The sequence below is a fragment of the Eleutherodactylus coqui genome, chromosome 2, assembly GCF_035609145.1.
Source record: "Eleutherodactylus coqui strain aEleCoq1 chromosome 2, aEleCoq1.hap1, whole genome shotgun sequence".
Lineage (NCBI taxonomy): Eukaryota > Metazoa > Chordata > Amphibia > Anura > Eleutherodactylidae > Eleutherodactylus > Eleutherodactylus coqui.
In genome coordinates this window covers 262,707,114-262,730,725 of record NC_089838.1, presented here as the reverse complement: position 1 = coordinate 262,730,725, position 23,612 = coordinate 262,707,114, and the positions used below count along the sequence as shown (strand labels likewise).

The 23,612-nt window shown below is 48.9% G+C and overlaps 1 protein-coding gene across 4 annotated transcripts in view; it reads left to right on the top strand.

Moving 5' to 3' along the window:
* Positions 1 to 23,612, top strand: part of DENND4A (DENN domain containing 4A) — a 120,718-nt gene that overhangs the window by 8,899 nt on the left and 88,207 nt on the right. The window contains exon 1 of one of the 4 annotated variants that reach the window (XM_066592911.1): positions 5,193 to 5,251. The exons of the other annotated variants lie outside the window; for them this stretch is intronic. The gene's annotated coding sequence lies outside the window, so the exon portion shown is untranslated. Of the gene's footprint in view, positions 1 to 5,192; positions 5,252 to 23,612 lie in introns of those variants that run through there. 4 annotated transcript variants of the gene reach the window in all.

The window sequence follows — 23,612 nt, the reverse complement described above, 5'->3', positions numbered from 1 at the left end:
TGCGGATAATACGCGGTCCTTAAATGTACATCTGCATGGAAAACCGCATGCAAATGCCACCATACGCAATTCGCTTCAGCGGTCAAACGCAGGTCTTCTACTGCAGATATCTGGGCGGAATCCGACCCGTTCGTGTGAGCCTGGCCTTAGTCTTTAGCATGTGTGCACTGCCTGTGGAAATCCTGGATGTATTTGTATAGTCATGGACATACGGATATCTTGGGTTGTGATGGTGGAAGAGTAAACCCACAACTCCCCCAACACACCTCTAACGCTATCTTAATAGTCGACCAGAGGACCCTCTAGGCTGCGACTAGTGCTGGTCTTAGGTTAGATGCCACCTGGTGCAGACTTTGTCTTGGCACAGGGTGCATCGATAGGCATAAGCTATATCCCACTTGTGTAGATAGCAGTATTCCAACACCAGTACGGCTCAGTATATTACAGCACCAGAACCAAACTTATAACACACAGCATAAACCAACCTCCGTACATGGGTACAATACCAGAACCAAGTTCATTATATAAATACGGTAGCTGAACCAAGCTCCTAACATTAATACAGTAACAGAACTAAGTGATTATATTTCAAAGGGCTGACAGTGACGCCTTGGAACATCAGAGAGGAGGAGACAAAGCCACGATTCATGTAGGCCCACAAGACACTGCTGCATGAAGAAAAAAAAATCATCTGGCCAGGTGGACCTAAGGGGGTTGATCACCCCCAGCAGACAGCTACCTGGTACACAGGGACAATAAAAAACAACCAACGCTGAGGAGAAACACCGTCACACCCTTTTTTTAATCCAGATCTCTCAAACCAGAAATCACAGTCAAAAGGCAACAGCTCCTGGCTATGTGAGACAGGTACCTCCGAAACATGTAGCATCGATCCTGTGATACCTGCCAATAACTTCCATGTATTCACTACATCAGAGCTGCTTGGAGTGCCTTTTCCCGAGACTGTGGTGTCTGGTGTGAGAGATCTGGATGAAAGGGGGGTGACAGTGCTTCTACTCCATCCTCTGTGATGGAAGTGGATTACTTACCATTATCTATAATTGAGTCCGTGTGATTCCAGACTGCTTATTTTTTGTTATTCCTAGCACTAGAGATGAGCGAGCGTACTCGGTGAGAACAGATACTCGAGCGAGTATCGTCCTTTTTGAGTACCTGCCTGCTCGCCCGCAAAGATTCGGGTGCCGGCGGGGGGCAGCGGGGAGGGGGAGATCTCTCTCTCTTTCCCCCCCCCCCCCCGCTTCCTCCTGCAACACAGCACTCACTCCCGCCGGCACCCGAATCTTTGCGGGCGAGCAGGCAGGTACTCGGTAAGGACAATACTCGCTCGAGTATCTGTCCTTACCAAGTACGCTCGCTCATCTCTAATTAGCACCTTCCTGAAATGGATTTCCAAGTGGACAATCCTATTAGGGTCTATGGTATTGTGGTGGCCCCCATCCTCTGGGTACCGTCTGTTTACCCTCTGTGAGTCCTGTTTTCCTAGATCTTTATATATCTGCACTGTAATCCCTTGGGAGCGGCCTGCTTTTTGATAGTATATTTATACCTGCCTGTTGCCTCCTCCCCTACAAGCTTGTGGCACAGGTGGCACTTACCTAAGGATGACCATGGCTGGAACGTAATCATAATTTTGGGCTCCAAATGCCCAGCAGAAGACAACTGCATTTGGTGCTAACTTTGGAGTCCATCACTTATAACTAGGGTCTTTTTTTGCCTTCCTCTGGATCAACATTGGGGGGTAATAGGCTGAGAATAAGCAATAAGGTAAAAAAAATACTCACCTAGCCGCCGCTGTCTGTGTCCCTCACGTTGGTCTCCGGCGCTGTGGCAGGCTGCAGTTCTCAGCGCTGACAAGATTCTCTTCTTGTGATAGGGCTTTGAATACCCCGCCTCTGGTAAGCGCTGTGATTGGATCGAGCGCCAGCCAATCAGAGCCGATGCTCAATAAACCAATCACAGCCATTCAGTGATGTCATTCACTGAATGGCTGTGAATGGTCGAGTGCCGGCTTTGATTGGCTAGCGCTTGATCCAATCGCAGCTCTCTCTTACCAGAGGCGAGGTATTCGAAGCCCCGTCACCAGAAGAGAATCTTGTTAGCGCTGAGGACTGCAGCCTGCCACAGCGCCTGAGACCAACATGAGGGACACAGACACTGGCAGCTAGGTGAGTATTACTTTTTTTTTAACCTAGTGTACCTAGGGCTTCTTTTTGGGAGAGGGCTTATATTTCAAGCCCCCGAATATAGGGGTATGGCTTATTTTCAGGGGGATGATATATTCAGCAGGTACAATGGTAACCGTGAAATGTTCATTGCAACCAATCGACCAACCGCTGTAATGTCTGAATAGGTGAAAAGATACGGATTCCAAATATGTCATTTTTACCTTGGTACTTACTTGCATCCCCCTGCAGTCAGCCAGCAAACGGTCAGTGCACTGTGTGCCAAGACTCGTATAATAGAGAGCACTACTAGGTACTGCAGTGTACATGACGGACCGACTGTGGGATTACAGTGGGGATAATTCAAGTGAGAATCCAGACATTAATTACAGATGCAGCCACCGTTAAACGAATGTTCAGAACACAACGCTATTAATATAGAGCGGCGCGCCGTTCCAATACTAAGTATATGAACTGAATGCTATGAAGATAGCGTATGCATGCGATATTAATGGCATCGCCTACCATGAATGTTCATTTAGCGGCTACTGGGGCTCTATTATGGGCAGGAATGTGGAACTATGCATTATTCCTATGTGCCCCACTCTATATGGGCACTGTGTGGCATTATTTGGGTGCGGTATAACATGCTACATGGCTGCTGTGTGGCAGTAAGATACCGTCACACAGGATGACTATTGGCTGAATAATGGCTTGAAAGAGGGAATTCAATGAGTTGTTCAGTGTAAACATGGCCGCCGGCAGGGTGACGAGCGAGAAGTTGCTAGTTGTTTCGTTCCGGCTTACCAAAAAAAGTAGTCACTGGTTGATGTAAAGTAGTCTGATATAAAGTCACATGGCAATCCCCTCTATGAGCGATATCTGGGCAAAGAACTAACGAACAATTATCACTCTGTGTAAAAGCAAACGAGTGACCGCCGTTCGTACGCTTCAACGACTTTCTGAGCGGCCATCACAATGATAGCTGCTCCGTGTAAAAGTCCCTTTATTTGGGAGTTGTGTAAGAAATACGGGCAGCGAGTGGCATTATTGGGGTGCTGTGTAACACTATGTATATGGGCGCTGCGTATCATTAATTGTGTGCTGTATGACAGTATTTATACGGGCACTGCGTGGCATTACTGAGGTGTTATATGACAGTATACGGGCACTAAGTGGCATTAATGGGGTGTTATATGACAGTATACGGGCACTGCGTGGCATCATTGGGGGGTTATATGACAGTATACGGGCACTGAGTGGCATTATTGGGGTGTTATATGACAGTATACGGGCACTGAGTGGCATTATTGGGGTGTTATACGACAGTATACGGGACCTGCATGGCATTATTGGGGTGTTATATGACAGTATACGGGCACTGCGTGGCATTATTGGGGTGTTATACGACAGTATTTATACGGGCACTGCGTGGCATTACTGAGGTGTTATATGACAGTATACGGGCACTGAGTGGCATTAATGGGGTGTTATATAACAGTATACGGGCACTGAGTGGCATTATAGGGGTGTTATATGACAGTATACTGGCACTGAGTGGCATTATAGAGGTGTTATATGACAGTATACGGCACTGAGTGGCATTATTGGGGTGTTATATGACAGTATACGGGCACTGTGTGGCATTATTGGGGTGTTATATGACAGTATACTGGCACTGAGTGGCATTATTAGGGTGCTATATGACAGTATACGGGAACTGCGTGGCATTATTAGGGTGTTATATGACAGTATACGGGAACTGAGTGGCATTATTGGGGTGTTATATGACAGTATACGGGCACTGAGTGGCATTATTGGGGTGTTATACGACAGTATACGGGACCTGCATGGCATTATTGGGGTGTTATATGTCAGTATATGGGCACTGCGTGGCATTATTGGGGTGTTATACGACAGTATTTATACGGGCATTGCGTGGCATTATTGGGGTGCTGTGTAACACTAAGTATATGGGCGCTGCGTATCATTAATTGTGTGCTGTATGACAGTATTTATACGGGCACTGAGTGGCATTATTGGGGTGTTATATGACAGTATACGGGCACTGAGTGGCATTATAGGGGTGTTATATGACAGTATACTGGCACTGAGTGGCATTATAGAGGTGTTATACGACAGTATTTATACGGGCACTGAGTGGCATTATAGGGGTGTTATATGACAGTATACTGGCACTGAGTGGCATTATTGGGGTGTTATATGACAGTATATGGGCACTGTGTGGCATTATTGGGGTGTTATATGACAGTATACTGGCACTGAGTGGCATTATTAGGGTGCTATATGACAGTACACGGGAAATGCATGGCATTATTAGGGTGTTATATGACAGTATACGGGCACTGCGTGGCATTATTAGGGTGTTATATGACAGTATACGGGCACTGAGTGGCATTATTAGGGTGTTATATGACAGTATACGGGAACTGCGTGGCATTATTTGGATGACATGTAGGTGTCCCTTCCAGGCCCCCTCATACAGGTGACATGTAGGTGCCCCCGCCCCCATTACAGGTGACAGGGAGGTGTCCACCCGAGCCCCCCATACAGGTGACATGTAGATGCCCCTCACCCCCCTATATAGATGACATGTAGGTTCCCCTCCATACAGGTGACATGTAGATGCCCCTCACCCCCCTATATAGATGACATGTAGGTTCCTCTCCATACAGGTGACATGTAGGTGTCCCCCCAGACCCCTCATATAGGTGACATGTAGATGCCCCTCCCCATATAGGTGACATGTAGATGCCCCTCCCCCCCAAATAGGTGACATGTAGACGCCCCTCCCCACATATAGGTGACAGGTGGCTGTCCCCCGGCCCCCCCATACAGGTGACATTCCCCGCACGGTGTGACGCTCTCCACATCCCCGCACCCTCCGCCTCGCCGCCCGGGAGGTGACGTCACTCGGGGGACTCGGGCCACGTGTCTCCAGCTCCCCGTCACGTGACGCGGCTTCCCCTCCCATCACTGGTCCAAACACAAGATGGCGGGGGGAGACGGCGGGAGACGCTGATCACCGGGAGAAGACCCGGGAAAAGGTGAGAGCGCCCGGCATGCCGGGGAAAGAGGGAGGGGCCAGACGGCTGTCTGGTGTGTGAGGCGGAGGGGTGATGACAGTCCTGTTAGTGCAGCGGGAGGAGCTGCGGATAACGGGACGTGTGCCGTGCTGTCACCGCGCATCACTCGCCGCACGGCCGCCTGTCAGCCTGCACCGTGCGGGGGGCTGTGGGACCCGGGGGACACCCGCGGCAGGTGCTGCCTCATCCGGGATCCGCGGCTGCGTGCGGGCTGCAGTTTTTGAATGAAAAATACTCAAATTGTAATTTTTAAATTTTTTTTTTATAATTTTAATTGCAATTTTTTTTTTTTGTATTTATTTTTGCCCCAGCCGATGATAATGATCAGGCTGTGTGTCCGCGGCCGGCGGCGCTGCGGGGGACACAATGTGCTGTTTAATTGTGTTCATTAACTTAGTTTTGGGAGGGATGAGAAAAACACCCTAAATCCCCGCTGTGCGACGACCTCCACCCTGCGGGCGGTCAGCAGGTCGGCGACGGGTGAGACGCCACAGCGCAGGGCAGCCTTGTCCGCGGACGCACCTACCTGTCGTTCCATCACCTGCACCGCGGACGCACCTACCTGTCGTTCCATCACCTGCACCGCGGACGCACCTACCTGTCGTTCCATCACCTGCACCGCGGACGCACCTACCTGTCGTTCCATCACCTGCACCGCGGACGCACCTACCTGTCGTTCCATCACCTGCACCGCGGACGGACCGCGCTTTTGCTCGGCGGTGATGCAGAATCCACAACCTTTCTGCAATGTCAGTTGTGTAAGGGCCGGGCGGCTGCCATTGGACGCCGTCCGCGGGGAATCTACGCTAAAGTGGAGCGTGCTGCGATTTATTTTTTCCCCCTCCTTAAGCGTAAATCGCAGTGTACGCCCGCGTGCAGGACGAGGCGCTCTCCTGTGGCGTATTACAAACAGTACTTGCTGCGTCTGCCGACTGCGGATTCCGTAATGCAAACCGGTTAGCGAGCCGCGGCCTGAGACGGAGCGAGCGGATGTTCACCGCCATTTATAAAATACATCGCTTACACTGCTTCACAAAATAAAAAAAGCGCAGGATGACCGCGCACAACAGCAGTACGATATCGCGGCCGTACACGGTGATTGGCCAACTCGCCACCGCAGAACCCTGCACGGCAGTTTTACGCTCGCGGCTGTGTGAGCGCGGCCTATTTACGTGTTACCGCCATCCTGTGGATCACTACTACTGGACCAATCCTCAGGCTGGGCTCACGTGAGCGGAAATGTCGCGGTCATTGTTTTCAGTGGAGCCTCACAGCCGCCTGAAAGCATTAACATTTTCTAAGGGAGTTTGTTGTATTTTTGGGCATTTAGCGCCTCTCACCGGTATCGGTCAACGCCGCGGCCGAAGATGAAAGTAAACGGCGGCACTTTGCTGCGTTGATGTGTGAGGGAGGTGTAAGTGCCGCGGCCTTCCCAACCCAAACGCCTGTTTTGGGGGGTTTGCATTCAGTAAAAATTAAACGCACGACTCGCTGTACTGCGACGCCACAAAAAGTGCAGCTTGTAACCCGTCCGTGTCGCCTTCGGCCGCTCTCACGCATCTGTTTTTTTTACCACCATTACCATATTTGACCGCCGCAGTAATCCTGGTGTAACGCTCATGGATTCCAGTGGGGCCTCGCAGACCTGCGCTCCAACGTGGCGCCTTCTAGTGCTGCATTTGTTGAGCGCTGTCCGCTCTATTTTACTCCAATTAACGCCCCTCCTCGCCCATCACCATGATGGGGGGCGTTAAACACCGCCGTCCGACACTGTAACCTGCGCCAGAAAATGGCGGTGACATCACAGATTCAAATCGCCGTGTTTTGTTGACCTTGTGTGTGAAAACAGCCGTAGGGCCCCCACACGTTATTTTAACGTAGCGTTTTTTTTTTGTTTTTTTTTAAACACGATTGTTAATGTAACTTTCTAATGTTAAAAATTCATGGCACAAAAATTGCGAAGCGCCAACCTGCGACTTTTGTGCGATGCATTTTTGACATTAGAAAGTCCTATTGATGCGTTACGAAAACGCAGCGATATCGCCGATGTGAAGGCCCCTTATTGACCCGTCTGTGTGCGCCCGGCCAGTCCGGTTTATGGACTGTAATGGGGGCTAATGTAAATCCGTGGATCGAGTCACATGGTTGTATTGCGGCGCAGGCGTTACTCTTGTCCTTCCTGCTTCCATATTGGCGTTCATTGGTTTTTGGTTCCAAGGATGGTAAAGACGGGTTCACCAGCGATGACATACGTCTTATTCTGGGTGTGCTCCTCTGAAACTGGCCTTGGGGCGATGGGTTTATGAAGATGGCCCCTGGCCACATGGCGGGATTTGTAAGCCAGGACCTGCAGTAGGATGGAAAGCTTCTGTGTTTGGGACCCGCTGCTGGTTATGGCTTTCAGACACTCAGCAGAGTTCGCCAATGGCCTCCGGCCGGACTCACATCTGCGTCAGGACCTCCGGCTGCAAATACCAGAAGAAGAGCTTCATACAGGGCCGCTTCTTCCTTCCCAAAACTGAGCAGCTGGGCGGAAAGTGAACGGACCCCATTATAGTCAGTGGGGTGCGGCCGGCGCTGTTCGGTTCTGATTAGAAATGAACCGTTTGGCCGCAGGGATTTCCCATTCCTGCTCCCCGAACAGGAATGCAGAATCGCCAGCGCAAATGTGAAGGCGCCCTAACCTTCAGGCCTCAGGTCCATGGGCATGCGTGGATTCCAAGTGCAGAATCCTGCAGCGGATTTCCCCGTGCCCGCAGCCACGATTGTTTCCTGTGCAGATGCGGTGTGGGTCTCCTCCGTCCTGGACAGGTCTTCCTCCTTCTGCATGGCAGATGCATGTGGGCACTACATGCACAGTGCTTTTTTTCTTTTTAATCTGCTTTCCCATGGATCCATAGTATGTCCGCAGTGTCAGCTGTGGGGGTGCCACAAATCGGACAGCTTCCACTGACTTCAGTGAAAGCCTTCCGTGCGGGAATCTGCAGAAAATGGAGCGTGCTGCGATTTGTTCGTTTTTACCCTCGTGTGATTCACAAATCAGGAGAAGTGACATCCACAGGTATTCAATGGCCGCTGACTCTCTAAACTTTTATACTGCTCCCCCATTCGCCCGCACACGCTGTCAGTGTGTTGGGGGGACCCTGCACTGTCAGTCAAGCCTGACATCCCCCATTGACAGGGAGTGGTGGGGACGGCCCACTTGACACATTGACGGAGCCAACTTTAAAAACAGCTCAGCCGGGGGAACAAAGTTGAATATGAAGAAGGGGAAAAAATGTGGATCCAATCAGTAGCTGTACCCCAAAACCCGTAGGCAGCTTTATAGGTGGGGGTACACATTAGAGAACTCCTGTGAATGCTCCTTCGGCCAACAGTGATTTCTCCCTGCACCCCCGCACACATGAATGCTCAGCTCATTCGAGTGTAGAGGTTGGAGAAAGCCGCTGCCGGACACTTCTGGCAGCAGCTTATCCTCGGCTAACAAAGGCATTGGGGGAGTTGAGATGCCGCTTATCTCGCCCGACCTCTGCCTACAGGAGGCCGAATGCAGCATCCTCCATCTGATGTTTATGGCCATGAAAAGACTGGTAAAGTCAGCCTGGCAGGGAAGTGGTTAATATTTGCTGGCCACTAAGTGCTGCTAATATGTCCTCCGAGAGCTTGGATGATGGAAACCTGTAAGTGGCCGCCGCTCATCCAGAATATCTGTTGGTGAAATGTGTTGGGTTAATGTTCCATCAAGTACGTTCTATCAGGGCCGGCCGCTGCTCCCATAGGATGTCGCCTATAGCGGACCTAGGATTGCCGAAGGGCTCCTTGTCACGGCTCGCCCCTTTGATGTATACGGGTCTTAGGACGTGCTCACTATGCATCGCTGTGCATTATACTCCATCAGGATCGGCGCTGAGCGATGGATTGTCAGACTGATGCAAAGTGATGTCTGCGTCTTCAGTCACTTCACATCAGTCGCTTAGGTTGATTAAAAAAGTGTGAAGTCTTCCTCCGGCCGCGTCTGCATTCTAAGATCCGTCAGGCCGACAAGATGGATCGCGCATTGCTGTTCTTCCTGCCTAGATGCATGCTCTTCCAGAAGCCAGTGCTAGGGGTCCAGCAGAGCCGGCGATGCTGCGGAGGACACAATGCATGTGTGAACACGGCCTGAAGCAGCGCGCCACTTGTGTGTTCGGTTTGCGCTCTGCTTCCGGGAAATGCATCGGGAGGAAAGGTGTAGACTTTGGATTTTGGCTTGCAAATACTGATGCAAAATACTGAGGAGACTGAAAATCTTGGGGGGGCGGTGCGAAGGGGGGGGGGGGGGGGCGGAGGGCGCGAGGTTCGGGGTGGGGAGTGGAGAAGGGCGTGAGGTTTGGGGGGGGGGGGTGGAGAAGGGCGCGAGGTTCGGGGGGTGTATTTTACTGTATCTCTTTCCCCCGCAAGGTATGTTAAATGTGAGTGGCCGACAAAGACGTAGTGATTGGAATGGCTAATTAGTTCCAGGTTTCCCCCCCCCCCCCCCACACGGGATTCCGCAGTGTTTCACGTATCTCATGGCACTCCCCTCATTGACTTCTATAGGGACCTTTGGTGTAAGGCCAGCCTACGTCAGTGTCAACCTGTTAGCGGGCCCAGCAGCATGAGGATAAAAGCCAAATCTGCGTCTTCTCAGGGTGTTCCCGGTTAATCTCTATGGAGACCATCTGCAGCAGATACATGCGGTTTCCGCATCATAAATAGACGTAGCAAATTTTGCAGAATGTCCGCAGCAATTCCTCTAGCAGAAGGTCTGCGGCTCGTACTGCCTGTATGGTTGGCGCGTGCGGGGTTTCCGCAGAGGAGCGGCGCCATGTTCGGACAGTCCCGTCTGTCGGTGGCTTTCCCCCGCTCAGCGTCTTTGAGAGTCATTGTCCCACATGACACATTTCCTTGAAGCCTCATGCATTTCTTATGGATTACTGTTCTAATTTCTCAAATGGGAAAACTGCCAACTCTGTTACTGGAAAACTACTGCGTATTAATACCTGCTCTCCTTAATCAGCTCAGTGATGAGTATTAGTAAGGGGGGCATGGAAAGGTGAAAGGGGGTCTCTGGGACAGGGCCAAGGCCTCATGCGGAGAGGTGTGAAGAAGTCTCCCCGGCTCCGGCAGCTGCTGTATGTAGGAGGTGTTCTCCTCCGTATACTCGTGTTATAATAGGGGACAGCTCTACCCCACCGCCAAGTCCGCGCAATGATCGTGGGAACTGAGGGATTGATACATAGTGTTTGGGAAATCGTGTAACTTTTATTTATACATTGAATATTATTTCTTTCCTGAAACTAGAATTCTTCTTTCCATTTATCAGACCCCAGATGACCTCCATAGGTTAATCTTGTTTGGAGGGTTATAATACGCCACTAAATTAACCCTTTCCAATCCACTGTCTGAGGTCTAAAGACATTATGATTCAAGGCTGTACAGCTCTGATGTAGGAAGACGTCCGGCAGGGTATTCTTACTGTATATTGCCAGCCTCTCTGCTGTAGGAGCCTATCCAACGTGTCACCTCATGCAGTACTGGCTTTAGCCAGCATATAGCGCTGTTGTATAACAGCAGAAAAAGAGTAACCCCCCCCTAGGAAAACCAGGATACAAATTGGATTGGAAAGGGTTAAAGGGGGCTTTTATATCGGTAATGACTTTTCCTAATGACAGGCTGATATCAGACTCTAGTGCAGCTCAATCCCATTCACGTGAATGGAATCAAGCTGCCGAAAAACCATGTGACTCCCGAACGCAACATCATAGGCCGAAGAAAAGGCCGCAGTACCTCCAGGTACTGTGATCCCTTCCAAAACAGTGGGGGTGTTGGGCCTCCACCCATCTGATTTTTGATCAAAGGGGCCATCAATATTCTAGTCCTGGATGATCCCACTAACCCGTCGGTAAAGCACCTCTTATCGCATGGCAGAGTTTTGCAGGAGTGCAACCTACACAGATAAGCAGTGTAATGGGGTGTTCTCCCCGACCTGACGTGTTGCGGGATTTCCGCAATGGAAAGAACCTGCGGCAGATGTCAGTATGGAATTGCTTTAGACTTTGCAAATCTTGAAATCTGCAGCGAAAATCCTCAACCAATTATTGATGCGCTGCAGAGTTAATGTCCCCACCACATGCCGGTCCACTTGGCCTGTACATTAAATGAGGCAGAGATCCTGCAGTATTTATACCTGTGGGAGCTAACCCAAATAGTAGACTTGCACCTATTCTGTGTTTCTGTTCCACTCTTTGGTCTACAACACTGATGCCAAAATCTGCAAGTGAGACCGTGGCCTTGGAAAGATGTCAAAGCACATGACTATTAGATCCAGACAACCTCCTGTTACAATATAGCACTCCTACAACCTTGCAACATTGTAGCGATCCAAGATACAAATGACAGCACATGGCTCCGTAGGTCCAACGGCCTCCAGCATCCGGTTAGACATTTGGGGTGGAGGGGATCTAGTATGTGTTTTTCTTTGTGGCTTTGTATATTCATACTTTAATATGCCTAAAGTGTATCTCCAGAGGTTCAGACAAAGTAGGTCATGTGTCAGTCACTCCTGAACTCCTGAAACAGAACTCTTCGTTCTACACGAGCAGAATACAAAACGATGCGCTGTGATTATCTGTTATGGGCAGCTAAGACCGTTTTCCTTTTAAACCTTTTTATAAATCTCCCCCATTGTGTATTACCAACCAGTGTTTTTGGTGATTGGAGCTTTAGGAGCTCAGTGGTGGTTTTCTCCAGCAGCTGCTCCGGGACCTTCTCTTGTTGGGTTAGTAGTTGGAAGGCCATTGATCTACACACAGTGGTAGGTTTTAAGAGCACTGGTTGAGGGTCCCTGACCCTTGTGGGGCCATCTGGCTCCGAGGGTTGGGAATAGGTCAGGGTTCTTCTTCTTTTTCAGGGGGCCTGTAGTTGACGGCATCCTAGCGCCCTTTTTTTGAGTTGTCACTATTTCCTTTACATCGCTTGCATTGATAATATATTCCAATGTGGAAGCAATTTTTCGAGGGAATACAGATTCTATTATAAGGGATGTGTTGGAGCATTGTATATTTTTTCTAATCCCAGATTCTATAAAAATCAGGGAGAAAACACTCATTGTGCCTCCCTATGACATCAAAGATACAGTATGGGTCCAGCGACTACTCTGGGCATCACATTACTGCACAGATTTGTAATATAGCAGCGTGCATAAGGACCTAGAGGAGGGATTTAAAGGGCAACTCCGGTATTTAACAAAAAAAGTCTACTCTTGCTTTATGTAGCTATATCCCCCAAGTGTATATATATGTTGGCTAGTTATTTCTATGTCTGATACTTCCAGCCTCTTTTTCCTCAGCTTGTCAATAGATCTGTTTAAACCAGCTGCAGTCTTCCTGGGTTTATGTGTTTATTTTCTAGTCTGCGTCTGTCTGTGTGATATTATATGGACCCTACCAGAGAAACTGCCTGAGGGGGAATACTTACACTTTGTTCACAGTTATTGATGATCACACAATTCCTGTCACACAGTTATCATAGAGGAGATCATAGCTCATCTTCCTGACTGTAGCTTATTTTGATGAATATAGAAGGTAATTTAAACTCTCCCCTCAGCAGGCAGAATGGTGTAGCCTCAGCTAATGCTGGCCAGCTGCATCGTGGCATAAATGTGAAACTGAAAGTCAGAAAATCTCCACCCCTAGATGGTGCCTGCCAAGCATCAGACAGGGGAATGCATTTCTTGGAAGTGACTGGAATACACAGAGGAGACCTCCAGTATGACAGGTAATCAGGTGAGGGGGGGGGGGGGGGGCAGGGATGGAAATATGTGTACTGTTGTGGCCCTTTAACAACAGAAAAAAAAGAGATCTAGCAAAACTGGTCATAGCTTACATTTTCTTTGGAAATGATAGGTGAATCTGATATGAGCAATACGATCTCCCCATAGATTATTGTGGATAATGTGTGTTTCCATGTAGGTCACACTGTGCATGCGATACGCTGCCATACACGGCGATAGCCGGCTCACGCAGACCGGTGATTTTACGCATACGGTCATGGGAATGAGCCATTAGTAAAACACTTACCACGCTCTACAGCACGAGTCACGGCTTGAGTTTTTTCGATTTATACTAAATTGCAAAGTTGTTTAACGTTTTCTATCCCGTAGAACGAACACTAAATGTTAGAAGCGATCGCGCCTCGTTAATGCGTCCTAGTAATTATGTCCCCGGCTCTCGCCAAGTGTCCTCGCTTTGTTTCAGGATGTTGGGTAGGGAGAGTGAACTTTCTTTTTAAATGTCAGATGTTAATAGTGTCAAACAAACTTCCTAGCGGCAGCGATTTCTTTTGTCACAACCAATGATTAGAAAGCCGAGCGGCAGGACTACAATTTACTGACGAGCTCCTATAAAAGGTTAAACCGGCCTCATGAGTAACGCAGGCCGTGGCCCACATTTATATGCTGCGGTCATATGGTAAGGATTTAAGATTAGAGCTGTGTGCGTAGACCGCGTCTATAGGGAGCTTCTACAGGTCCGTATTATCGATCCTAGTACAAAGGAGAACATTTACCCAACATTTCATTAGGGGCGAAGTTCTCCTCCCACTCGAGGTAACCTAACATGAAGGCGGCCTATTATACGGTATACACTGCGGCTGAGGGGAGGGCGGCCGCTCGTATACATAGCCTCATGTGCCGCATGGGATTTGGATGCAGGACTTGTTCTACATGTCAAGGAGAGATCAGAGAGCAAATATGGAGGAGTCGCACGTCCCTGTTATGAAAGTCTAAGAAATACACACATGTAATATAGAAAGATAGCTGGTAAATGATACATTTAGCACATTTATTCAAAGCATTGCAGAGCATGATATATGTCTGGGAAGATACATGATAAATGTTATAAACTAGTATGACTGCATTATGGCGCTGTGTAACCGCTGACTTGTATAGATCCATCATACAGCATTCGTGCAATGGACCCGGTACTGTATTGTCACTCCCATCTATAATGGAAGCCGTGATGCAGATGTGAATCCGGGTCAACCAAAGTGGTCCTTGGTAGTAATGAGTTGTCTGGGAGTCCCGATATCTAGGATCATAAGTCATTGACACAAGTCCATTTTGAAGCCCTAATATCAGGTAAGTGAGGGACACAAAGGTAATTGTAGAAGTTAGTTGGGTTGCAAAGGGCCACAAATTTATTCTGTGATGTCATTAATATGAAAAAAACAAATGTACAACTGGCCATATATTAGTAAGTCTGTGTTCACATTCCATGCAAGTCCTATCTTTTCAATTTATGTCTTTGGAAAGCCATACATATCCATAAGGGCCTATTCCAACATGTGTATATCAGCTGGGTCTTCACACCCGGCCGATATTCGCTGTCCCTCTCTGCAGGGGAAGGAGGCGCCCCTCGCCACTGTTTGCAATGGGAGGGGGCAGGTAGAACTTAGCAAACAGTGCACTGCTCCCGGCACGCCTCCTCCCCCTGCAGAGAGGGACACCATATATTGGCCGGGCGTGAAAACTCGACCGGTATACGCATGTCGGAATTAGCCCATTAGGCTGCATTCACACAACAGATGTCAAACGTCTGTCCTTTGGCATCCGCTAGGCCAATATACAATGATTATAATTTTTTTTAACTGTATAGAGCAGCATATGCAACTGTACTTTCATATACAAGGATGCCGCCCCCCCCCCCCCCCCCCCCCCCCCACTTTTAAGTATACTCAACTCTATATGTGTGTTGTTTTTAACATAGAGGTCCGAACTAGTCTATCCCTATAGACTTAAATATGTTCTGTTATAGGCTCACATCAGAAATCCTCCTGACATGCAGTGTACGCCCAACAAAATACTGAATTGCAGTGTAGGGGTGCGATTACATCTGCGTCAGAACCTCCCAGCTGGACGCTTCATTGCAGATCTGGCTGCAAACAGCAAAAACCGGGCAGCTGGATGGACTCCGTTATAGTAAATGGGGTCCACCCGGCAATGTTTGGTTCCATCCAGGGACAGAATTGATTGGCTGCGGGGATTACCCTTTCTTGCTCCATGAAAACAGAATCCCAGGTGCTGATGTACAACCTTGGAGCAATTACCAAAGTTTGATTGTTACGTTTGTTGTACTTCCAGATATACTGGCCATTTTCTTTCAAGACGTGACAGTGGGAAGTGCAGCCATGGCGGTGTCATCATATAATTACTAATGATTCACCACAAAGATTTCTCTATAAATAAAACCTAGTGGATCACACACAACACTTTGTTTTTAGCGTTCTTGAAACTCTGAGAATTGATATTGCATATGCAAATGGCAATTGTCCTAGTTAGTAAAATGATCCCCTGCTGTGCAGGTGCAGACTGCGCCGTGTAGATCAGGTCCCAACACTCTGCCGTATAGGGCAATGTGAAGCAACAGAAATGCTGCACCACTGTTGCTTCATAGGAACATAGCTTTATGGCGCACCCTGTCATCTGAGCAGTTGGGTGTTTGGAAGTAGCTAACATACATCCACATCCCCTGGTGCAATCATCGCATGCTTCGGGCGGGTAACCCTGCAGGGCGCCTGCTCTTCAGTGTAGTATAAGAGCCGTCACATCATTGCTAGGTGATTGAGATCACTGTGCATTGGGAATATCAGCAGGGAGGGAACACATTTGAGGGCTGTGGCCGTTTCCTAGCAAAAAATGGGTACATAATAGTAGGGAAGATGCTATTTGCACCTGCGTCCCTCTACGTCATACGAGAAGAGTTGTACTACCTAGGAAAGATTAGTAGTGATGCTTCATAGTAATCACACAAGAACGTAAAGTCTAAAGACATCTAGCCCGGAATACCGATTGTTACATTTATATAGATTTTAGACACAGGAGACAAAGGACATTAGATATTAAGGACCAATGTCATACCATTGAATGCTGGCAGTTGGAGCATTTACAATGTAATCTCCTCAGCTTGGGCATTGAGCTCTTGTTGGCAGGAATTGGTGCCGATAGTTTTTATTTACTGGCCAGGCTTCTAAATGGAAAATAAACCTTTATGGAGTTTGGTGAACATGACCCATCAACTATGGGTCAACTCTTCACAATCCCTGAGATCTCCACTCGGAGACCATTAAGACCCATAGGGTGTATGAAGACCCAATTGCTCTTGGTGCTGTTCACCATTACGGATGAAACAGTTTTTTGTTTTTACTGATTATTTGTGTAAATGGGTTGCGTATTGCTGATTGCATCATGGCTTACAGGCTACAAGAGGGGGAAGGGCCCCTGGCCACGGTGGCTTAGTCTACAAGAGGGAAAAGGGCCCCTAGCCACGGCGGCTTACAGGCTACAAGAGGGAGAAGGGCCCCTTAGCCACGGCGGCTTACAGGCTACAAGAGGGAGAAGGGCCCCTGGCCGCGGCCGCTTACAGGCTACAAGTGGGAGAAGGGCCCCTGGCCACGGCGGCTTACAGGCTACAAGAGGGAGGAGGGCCCCTGGCCACGGCGGCTTACAGCCTACGAGAGGGAGACGGGCCCCTGGCCACGGCGGCTTACAGCCTACGAGAGGGAGACGGGCCCCTGGCCACGGCGGCTTACAGCCTACGAGAGGGAGACGGGCCCCTGGCCACGGCGGCTTACAGCCTACGAGAGGGAGACGGGCCCCTGGCCACGGCGGCTTACAGCCTACGAGAGGGAGACGGGCCCCTGGCCACGGCGGCTTACAGCCTACGAGAGGGAGACGGGCCCCTGGCCACGGCGGCTTACAGCCTACGAGAGGGAGACGGGCCCCTGGCCACGGCGGCTTACAGCCTACGAGAGGGAGACGGGCCCCTGGCCACGGCGGCTTACAGCCTACGAGAGGGAGACGGGCCCCTGGCCACGGCGGCTTACAGCCTACGAGAGGGAGACGGGCCCCTGGCCACGGCGGCTTACAGCCTACGAGAGGGAGACGGGCCCCTGGCCACGGCGGCTTACAGCCTACGAGAGGGAGACGGGCCCCTGGCCACGGCGGCTTACAGCCTACGAGAGGGAGACGGGCCCCTGGCCACGGCGGCTTACAGCCTACGAGAGGGAGACGGGCCCCTGGCCACGGCGGCTTACAGCCTACGAGAGGGAGACGGGCCCCTGGCCACGGCGGCTTACAGCCTACGAGAGGGAGACGGGCCCCTGGCCACGGCGGCTTACAGCCTACGAGAGGGAGACGGGCCCCTGGCCACGGCGGCTTACAGCCTACGAGAGGGAGGAGGGCCCCTGGCCACGGCGGCTTACAGCCTACGAGAGGGAGGAGGGCCCCTGGCCACGGCGGCTTACAGCCTACGAGAGGGAGGAGGGCCCCTGGCCACGGCGGCTTACAGCCTACGAGAGGGAGGAGGGCCCCTGGCCACGGCGGCTTACAGCCAGCAGGGTTACTCTAGATCAGGGCTGTCAAACCTTTTTTCACTGAGGGCCACATCAACATTATGGTTGCCTTCAAAGGGCCATTTTTAAGGGTTCATTCACATGGGTGTATTTGTGCTCTGTATTACATGCATGTTTAGTATGCATGTAATATGGACAGCTGAAACTTACACTGCATGTGTAAGGAAGTTGCAGCATGTCCTATTTTTGACCGTATTACAGACCACAATTGCCCATTAAAGTCAATGTGCTTACGTAAATACACAGTGAATATGTATGGTAAGTAGTTGCTGCGAATTTAAACACACAGGCATTCGAAACCTATGAGACCTCTTGTGGGGCTTTGGAAAAAACATGAAAAACGCTGTGAATTTGCACAGAAAAGAAAAATGCAAGAAGGTCCAAATATGTAGTGAATAAATATGTATATAATGCACAGTTGGAGTCCAGGAAAACGCTCCATATATCACCAACCGAAACCGCATATGCCTGTGTGAATGAGCCCTACATGTACGTAGTCCTTAACATGCACTATGATGGGATTCTCGCCTTCCACCTCCTTAGCACTGAGCTTCCTACCTTGGAGGGTGGCTAGGGTCCTTGATTAGGGCAGTCAGAGCTGGGCCCACCACCTGTGAGCTGCTGAACAGAGCGCTGTGGAGGTATGCATCTTAGAATCCAAGATGGCACCCAATTCCTGTGCTGGCGCTACTCACTCTCCCAAACGCTGACTGCGCCCTCCTTGGAAATTGGAGAGCTGGTCACACTGTGTCCGGACCTTGTCGTGGGCCACATGGCGGCCCGGATTACGGCTGCTGGCCTTGAGCTAGGCACTTCTGAAGATTGTAGGCTTTTCTGAAGAGGAGGGTTTTCGGGTTGTTTTGGAAGCTTTTCAAGATGATGCAATTGGAGCTCGATACTCCTGCTCTTAATGGATTTCCCCATAATAGTGGATCAGAAAAACAATAAAAGGGTGAAATAGCAGGATTAAAACATTAATTTTTTTTTGAGTATTGAAATAAAGGAACCATATGAGACAAGCGCACAAAGCCACTAAAATCAGCACCAAATATACAGTGTCTAACACATCAGATGCCGTGATGTCTGATGGAGGGTCTGGGCTTATGTCAAGGAAAGGAATAACAGAAACGGTCTTGCTGACATGCCATAAATCCGCAGAGTATTAACCTGAAGTAGTGTTTTCCAAAGTTGCAGCCTGTGAAGTTAGGCCCTCTTGCACAGCGAAGAAAATGCCCTAGCCCCCCCCCCTGTTACTACAGAAGTTCAATACCGAACTCCTGGCAGTGGACTGCACAGGTGGTGGAAGAGAGTGGCTGCCACATCACCCCTATCCACGAGCGGAGAATCATTGTGATTCTTCACTCGCAGCGGGCGATTCTCCGTGGTGGAGATTTGGCGGCGGAGATCTGCTGCGGGACTTCGCAACGCCCGTGGACAGGGGGCCTTACAGTGGTAAAACGGAAACCTGTTTTAATGCAAGTAAATTACAAGATTGATAATACGTACACAGACTATTGTATGGGCAGAAGTTTTCTGAAAAGTTAGTGCCCCTTTAATTTAATCGGAGGTTGAGACAAAACGTAGTTGGAAATAGATGATGAGGTGATGTATATCTCCATAGTTGCAATTTTAAATAAAGCTAAGTTCCCATTTGAGTCCGCTTATGTCTTCTGCCATAGGAAAATAAAAATGGCCCCAGTGCCCCACCCGCCGCGCGATGGCCCCAGTGCCCCCACCCGCCGCGCGATGGCCCCAGTGGCCCCACATGGACTTCCATTGACTATAATGGGGTCCGTCATTTTATTAGGAAAAAAATTTGTAGCATTGCCTATTCGCATTTATCACAGAATCTGCAACAGCGCCCCTCGCAGATGGGAACCTCGCCTTACCCGTGACTCCTCTCTCCAGCCCCGCGGCAGACAGCATTCTGTGATAGATGCACAAGATATCAGAATGCTCCCAGTTATTAAGCGGAGGAGACTGATCATTTCTATATTTCCACGGTCGGCATCCGTGTGACAGCTATGTACTAACGGCCGCCGTCTGGGAGGGGGGCGGTTATTGCCTTTGTCGCTCATTACACATGGAGGTGTCGGTTCACCGGGGGTAAGCGTACCGCTGATGTTTGCACAAGTGGTTCAGCCTGTGAGCTCTGTTTGTAGAGGTCGTATCCCTCTACCTTACTGAACTTCACCCTTCTCTTAGCGGCTTGTTTTCTCTGTACTTGCGTTGGGATATTTTCTGTTTTGGGATCTGGATCTTCGGTTGGAGTGATTTCACTTATCCGGTAAGGCTGTTATATGTTGTCCATCATCCATATGTTCATTCATGAGATTTAGTGGCTCTGGAATTCTTAGTTTTCTATTAATTTGGTCTCTGAATACTTGTCTCACGGGAAGTATTGTTTGTAGATGATCTGTGTGTGGAGTATGTACATTGCACTATATGGATGTGTTCCACATATTCCGTCCATAGCCTCCTGTATTTAGGGTCTTCACACTGCGCCCATCAGGGATCAGCGGCTCAAGTTTACCGTGAAGTAACACTTTTTGCCATAAGTTCAAAAGTTTTTATTCTTGAATAAAAGTTTTCCCATTAAATACATTTATCCCCTTTCTGTAGGATAGGTACTTAATGTATATTGGTTCCCTCAGGCATCACAAACATGGCGCACCTTGAATTCCCCTAGTGAGGGAAGTTGCAGTGCGCACGCCTGACCACCACTCCATTTACTTTCTATGGGGAGAGCGGAGTTCAGCTATCTCCCTCAGTCCCATAGCAGTAAATGGAAGGGTGGTCACATATGACGGGATTAGGGGTGAGCTATTTTGTGATCCCTGGGCATCCCAGTGGTTGGACCCTCAGAGACCATGCACTAATTACTTATGCTGTGTGTAGGTGATCGGTGTATTTTGTGGGAAGACCCCTTTAGGCAGCAACTTGTTGGAAAGTAAGCTAATGCCACTTTAGGGGTTTTCTTATGAGAACAACCGCTTTCCACATGCCTTGTTGGGGAATAAGGAGCCCTCCCTTGAACAGGGTAAGCTATTTACAAAGAGTGGCTCTTGCAGATCCAGCCTTTAACCCCTTAATGACACGGCCTATTTTGGCGTTGAGGACCAAGTGATTTTTTTGGTATTTTTCCATCTCCATTTTTCAAAAGCCATAACTTTTTTATTTTTCCGTCGACGCGGCCGTATAAGGGCTTGTTTTTTGCGTGGCGAGCTGTAGTTTTTATCGGTGCCACTTTTGGGTACATAGACAATATCGTAAAATTTTTTTAATCTTTTTTTTTTATGATAACAGGGAGAGAAAACGCATGAATTCTGCCATAAATTTCTTTTTCTTTTTTTTACAGCGTTAATCATGCAGCATACATGACACACTAAATTTTTTCTGCGGGTCGGTACGGTAACAATGATACCAAAATTCTTATTTTTTTTAGGTTTTTACACTTTTTTTGCAATAAAACCCCCTTTTTTTGGAAATCTTTTTTTTTTCTCTCTAGCTGCATTCAAAGTCCTGTAACTTTTTTATTTTTCTATGTATGGAGCTCTATGAGGGCTTATTTTTTGCGAGACGAGCTGTAGTTTTTATTGGTACGATTTTGGGGAATGTACGGCTTTTTTGATCACTTTTGTTGCATTTTTTGTGAGGCAAAATTAGCATTTTGCCTCTGTTTTTTAGCGTTTTTTTTTTAACGCTTTTTGTCGTACAAAATAAAAAGCATGTTCACCTTTTTGTACACATCATTATGGACGTGTCAATACCCAATATGTGGGGTTTTAATTTTTTTTCCCTTTTTTTTATGCTAATATTAGAAAAAGCATAAAAAAAGGGGGTTTTTACCTTTTTTTTTTTTTTTTACATTTTTCTTTTTTTTACACTATTTGAATCCCTCTGAGGGACTTGCAGCACCGTGCCTATGATCGCTGTCATAAGGCATGGCAGAGCTACTGCTCTGCCATGCCTTATCGCTTGTACAGCGATTATAGGCACAGGCAATACAGGACGCCAGTGTCTGGCGTCCTGTTGCTATGGTGACAGGCCGGGCTCTCGCGATGACATCGCGAGAGCCGGCCGGAGACACAGAGGTAGCGCGATCCCTCTGTGAACTCTTTCCCTGCCGCGATCTACTTAGATCGCGGCAGGGAAGGGGTTAACAGCGGGGGGCGCATCTCCGATGTCCCCCCGCTGTTGCAGCGGGACGCCGGCTGTGACCGACAGCCGGCTCCCGCTGCGGGATAGCGCGGGATCTTATGTAATCTCGCGCTATCCCCAGGACGTACCGGTACGTCCTGTTGCGGGAAGTACCAGCCTGCCATGACGTACCGGTACGTCCTGGAGCGGGAAGGGGTTCATTTGAATTGTTGGCACATAGTACGTTTCCACTGTAGCCGCTGCTGCAAGAGGGGTATATAGACAGCAGGCAATAACAGCTGATCGACTGGGTTTCTGAACTTGGACCCTTGGCCATCAGCTGATTGCTGGGACCGGTTTAAAGTAAAAAAGGATGTCTTCATAAGACATTAAAGGGGTTGTACCAGAATTATATGTTATCTGGCGTCTATCCACAGGATAGGGAATAAAATGCTATTCAGTGGGGGGTCTCAACACTGACACCCCTCCCCCCCCCACTGATCCTGGGAATGGGAGTCCTGTGTTCCCCTTTCTCTTCACTTGGGCTTTTTCTGCACCCCCTGCAGTGAGGAGACTACTGCGCCATTCATTTTCAATGGAAAAATGGAGATATCCAAGCAGCAAGTCCTCGGGTATTACCGTCAGACCATTGAAATGAATGGAGCGCCAACTGCGTATGCTTGGCCAGCACTCCATTCATTCTGACGTCCCTGCAGCAAGGGGGTGAAGCAACCCCCCAGTGACAGGCAGAGGGGTAAGCACTACGGAATATGTTGGCGCTATATAGATAAAGATTATTATTATCCGTATTCCTGAGATTGGCAGGGGTCTCAGCAGTGAGACCTCCACCAATCAGCAAGTTATTCCCAATCCCATCTGGATAGGGAATAGCTTGTGATTCTGGTACAACCCCTTTAGCATTAAATGGGCCATTAGGGTGAAGACTCACCCACCTGCAAAAACTAATGGCCAAACAATTTTGCAGTGAAGTAGTCCAGTCATTGGTCACCAGGGGTGGGAGGAGTCTCACCTGCGTATAGCACCGCACTGCACGACCTTCCCCTTAGAGTATGTTCACATGGCGGAATTCACTGCATCGTTTTCTGCAGCAAATTCTGCCTCAAATGTATCAAAGTCCTCGCCTTTTTGCAGCATTTTTTGGTGAGAATCTGCATCAATAGGACAAAATCCATGTGCGCAATTCCAAAATAGAAAATTGCGTTTCTGCATCAAGAAGTGGCATGTCATTTATTGACATGGAAACACTGGTTTCCACAGCAAAATCCCACACGCCCATTGTGCTCATTGATGATGAGGCATATTCCGCGTGCGGATCCGTGCCAAGAAACATGGCCGAAAGTGAATTCCGCCGTGTGAACATACCCTTCAGCTTTATACACCATTGTTAGTGTTAGATAACTATCATTTATGTATCCCCCTACGGTATCCAAGCCATGTTTAATGTTTTCTGCCCCTTCCGTTCTAACCTGGCTTAGCGCCATGATGTTGTATATCGTCCGTCTGGCCGCCTACCGATTGATTGCCGTTTTTACCATTGAAATCTCTCTGAGATGAAAGGAATTAAAGACCCAAGCGGCTGTCATCGATGGATGAATCCCTTCCGTTCCTGCATCTTTAGGGGGGTCTGGAATATGGAAGTTACTGGATGCTCCGTCCGGCCATGAAAAGGTCTATTGTTGTGGTCTGATTGGTCACATTTTTGGGCGCCTCTGGTCGTGTAGCGATGTGGGTA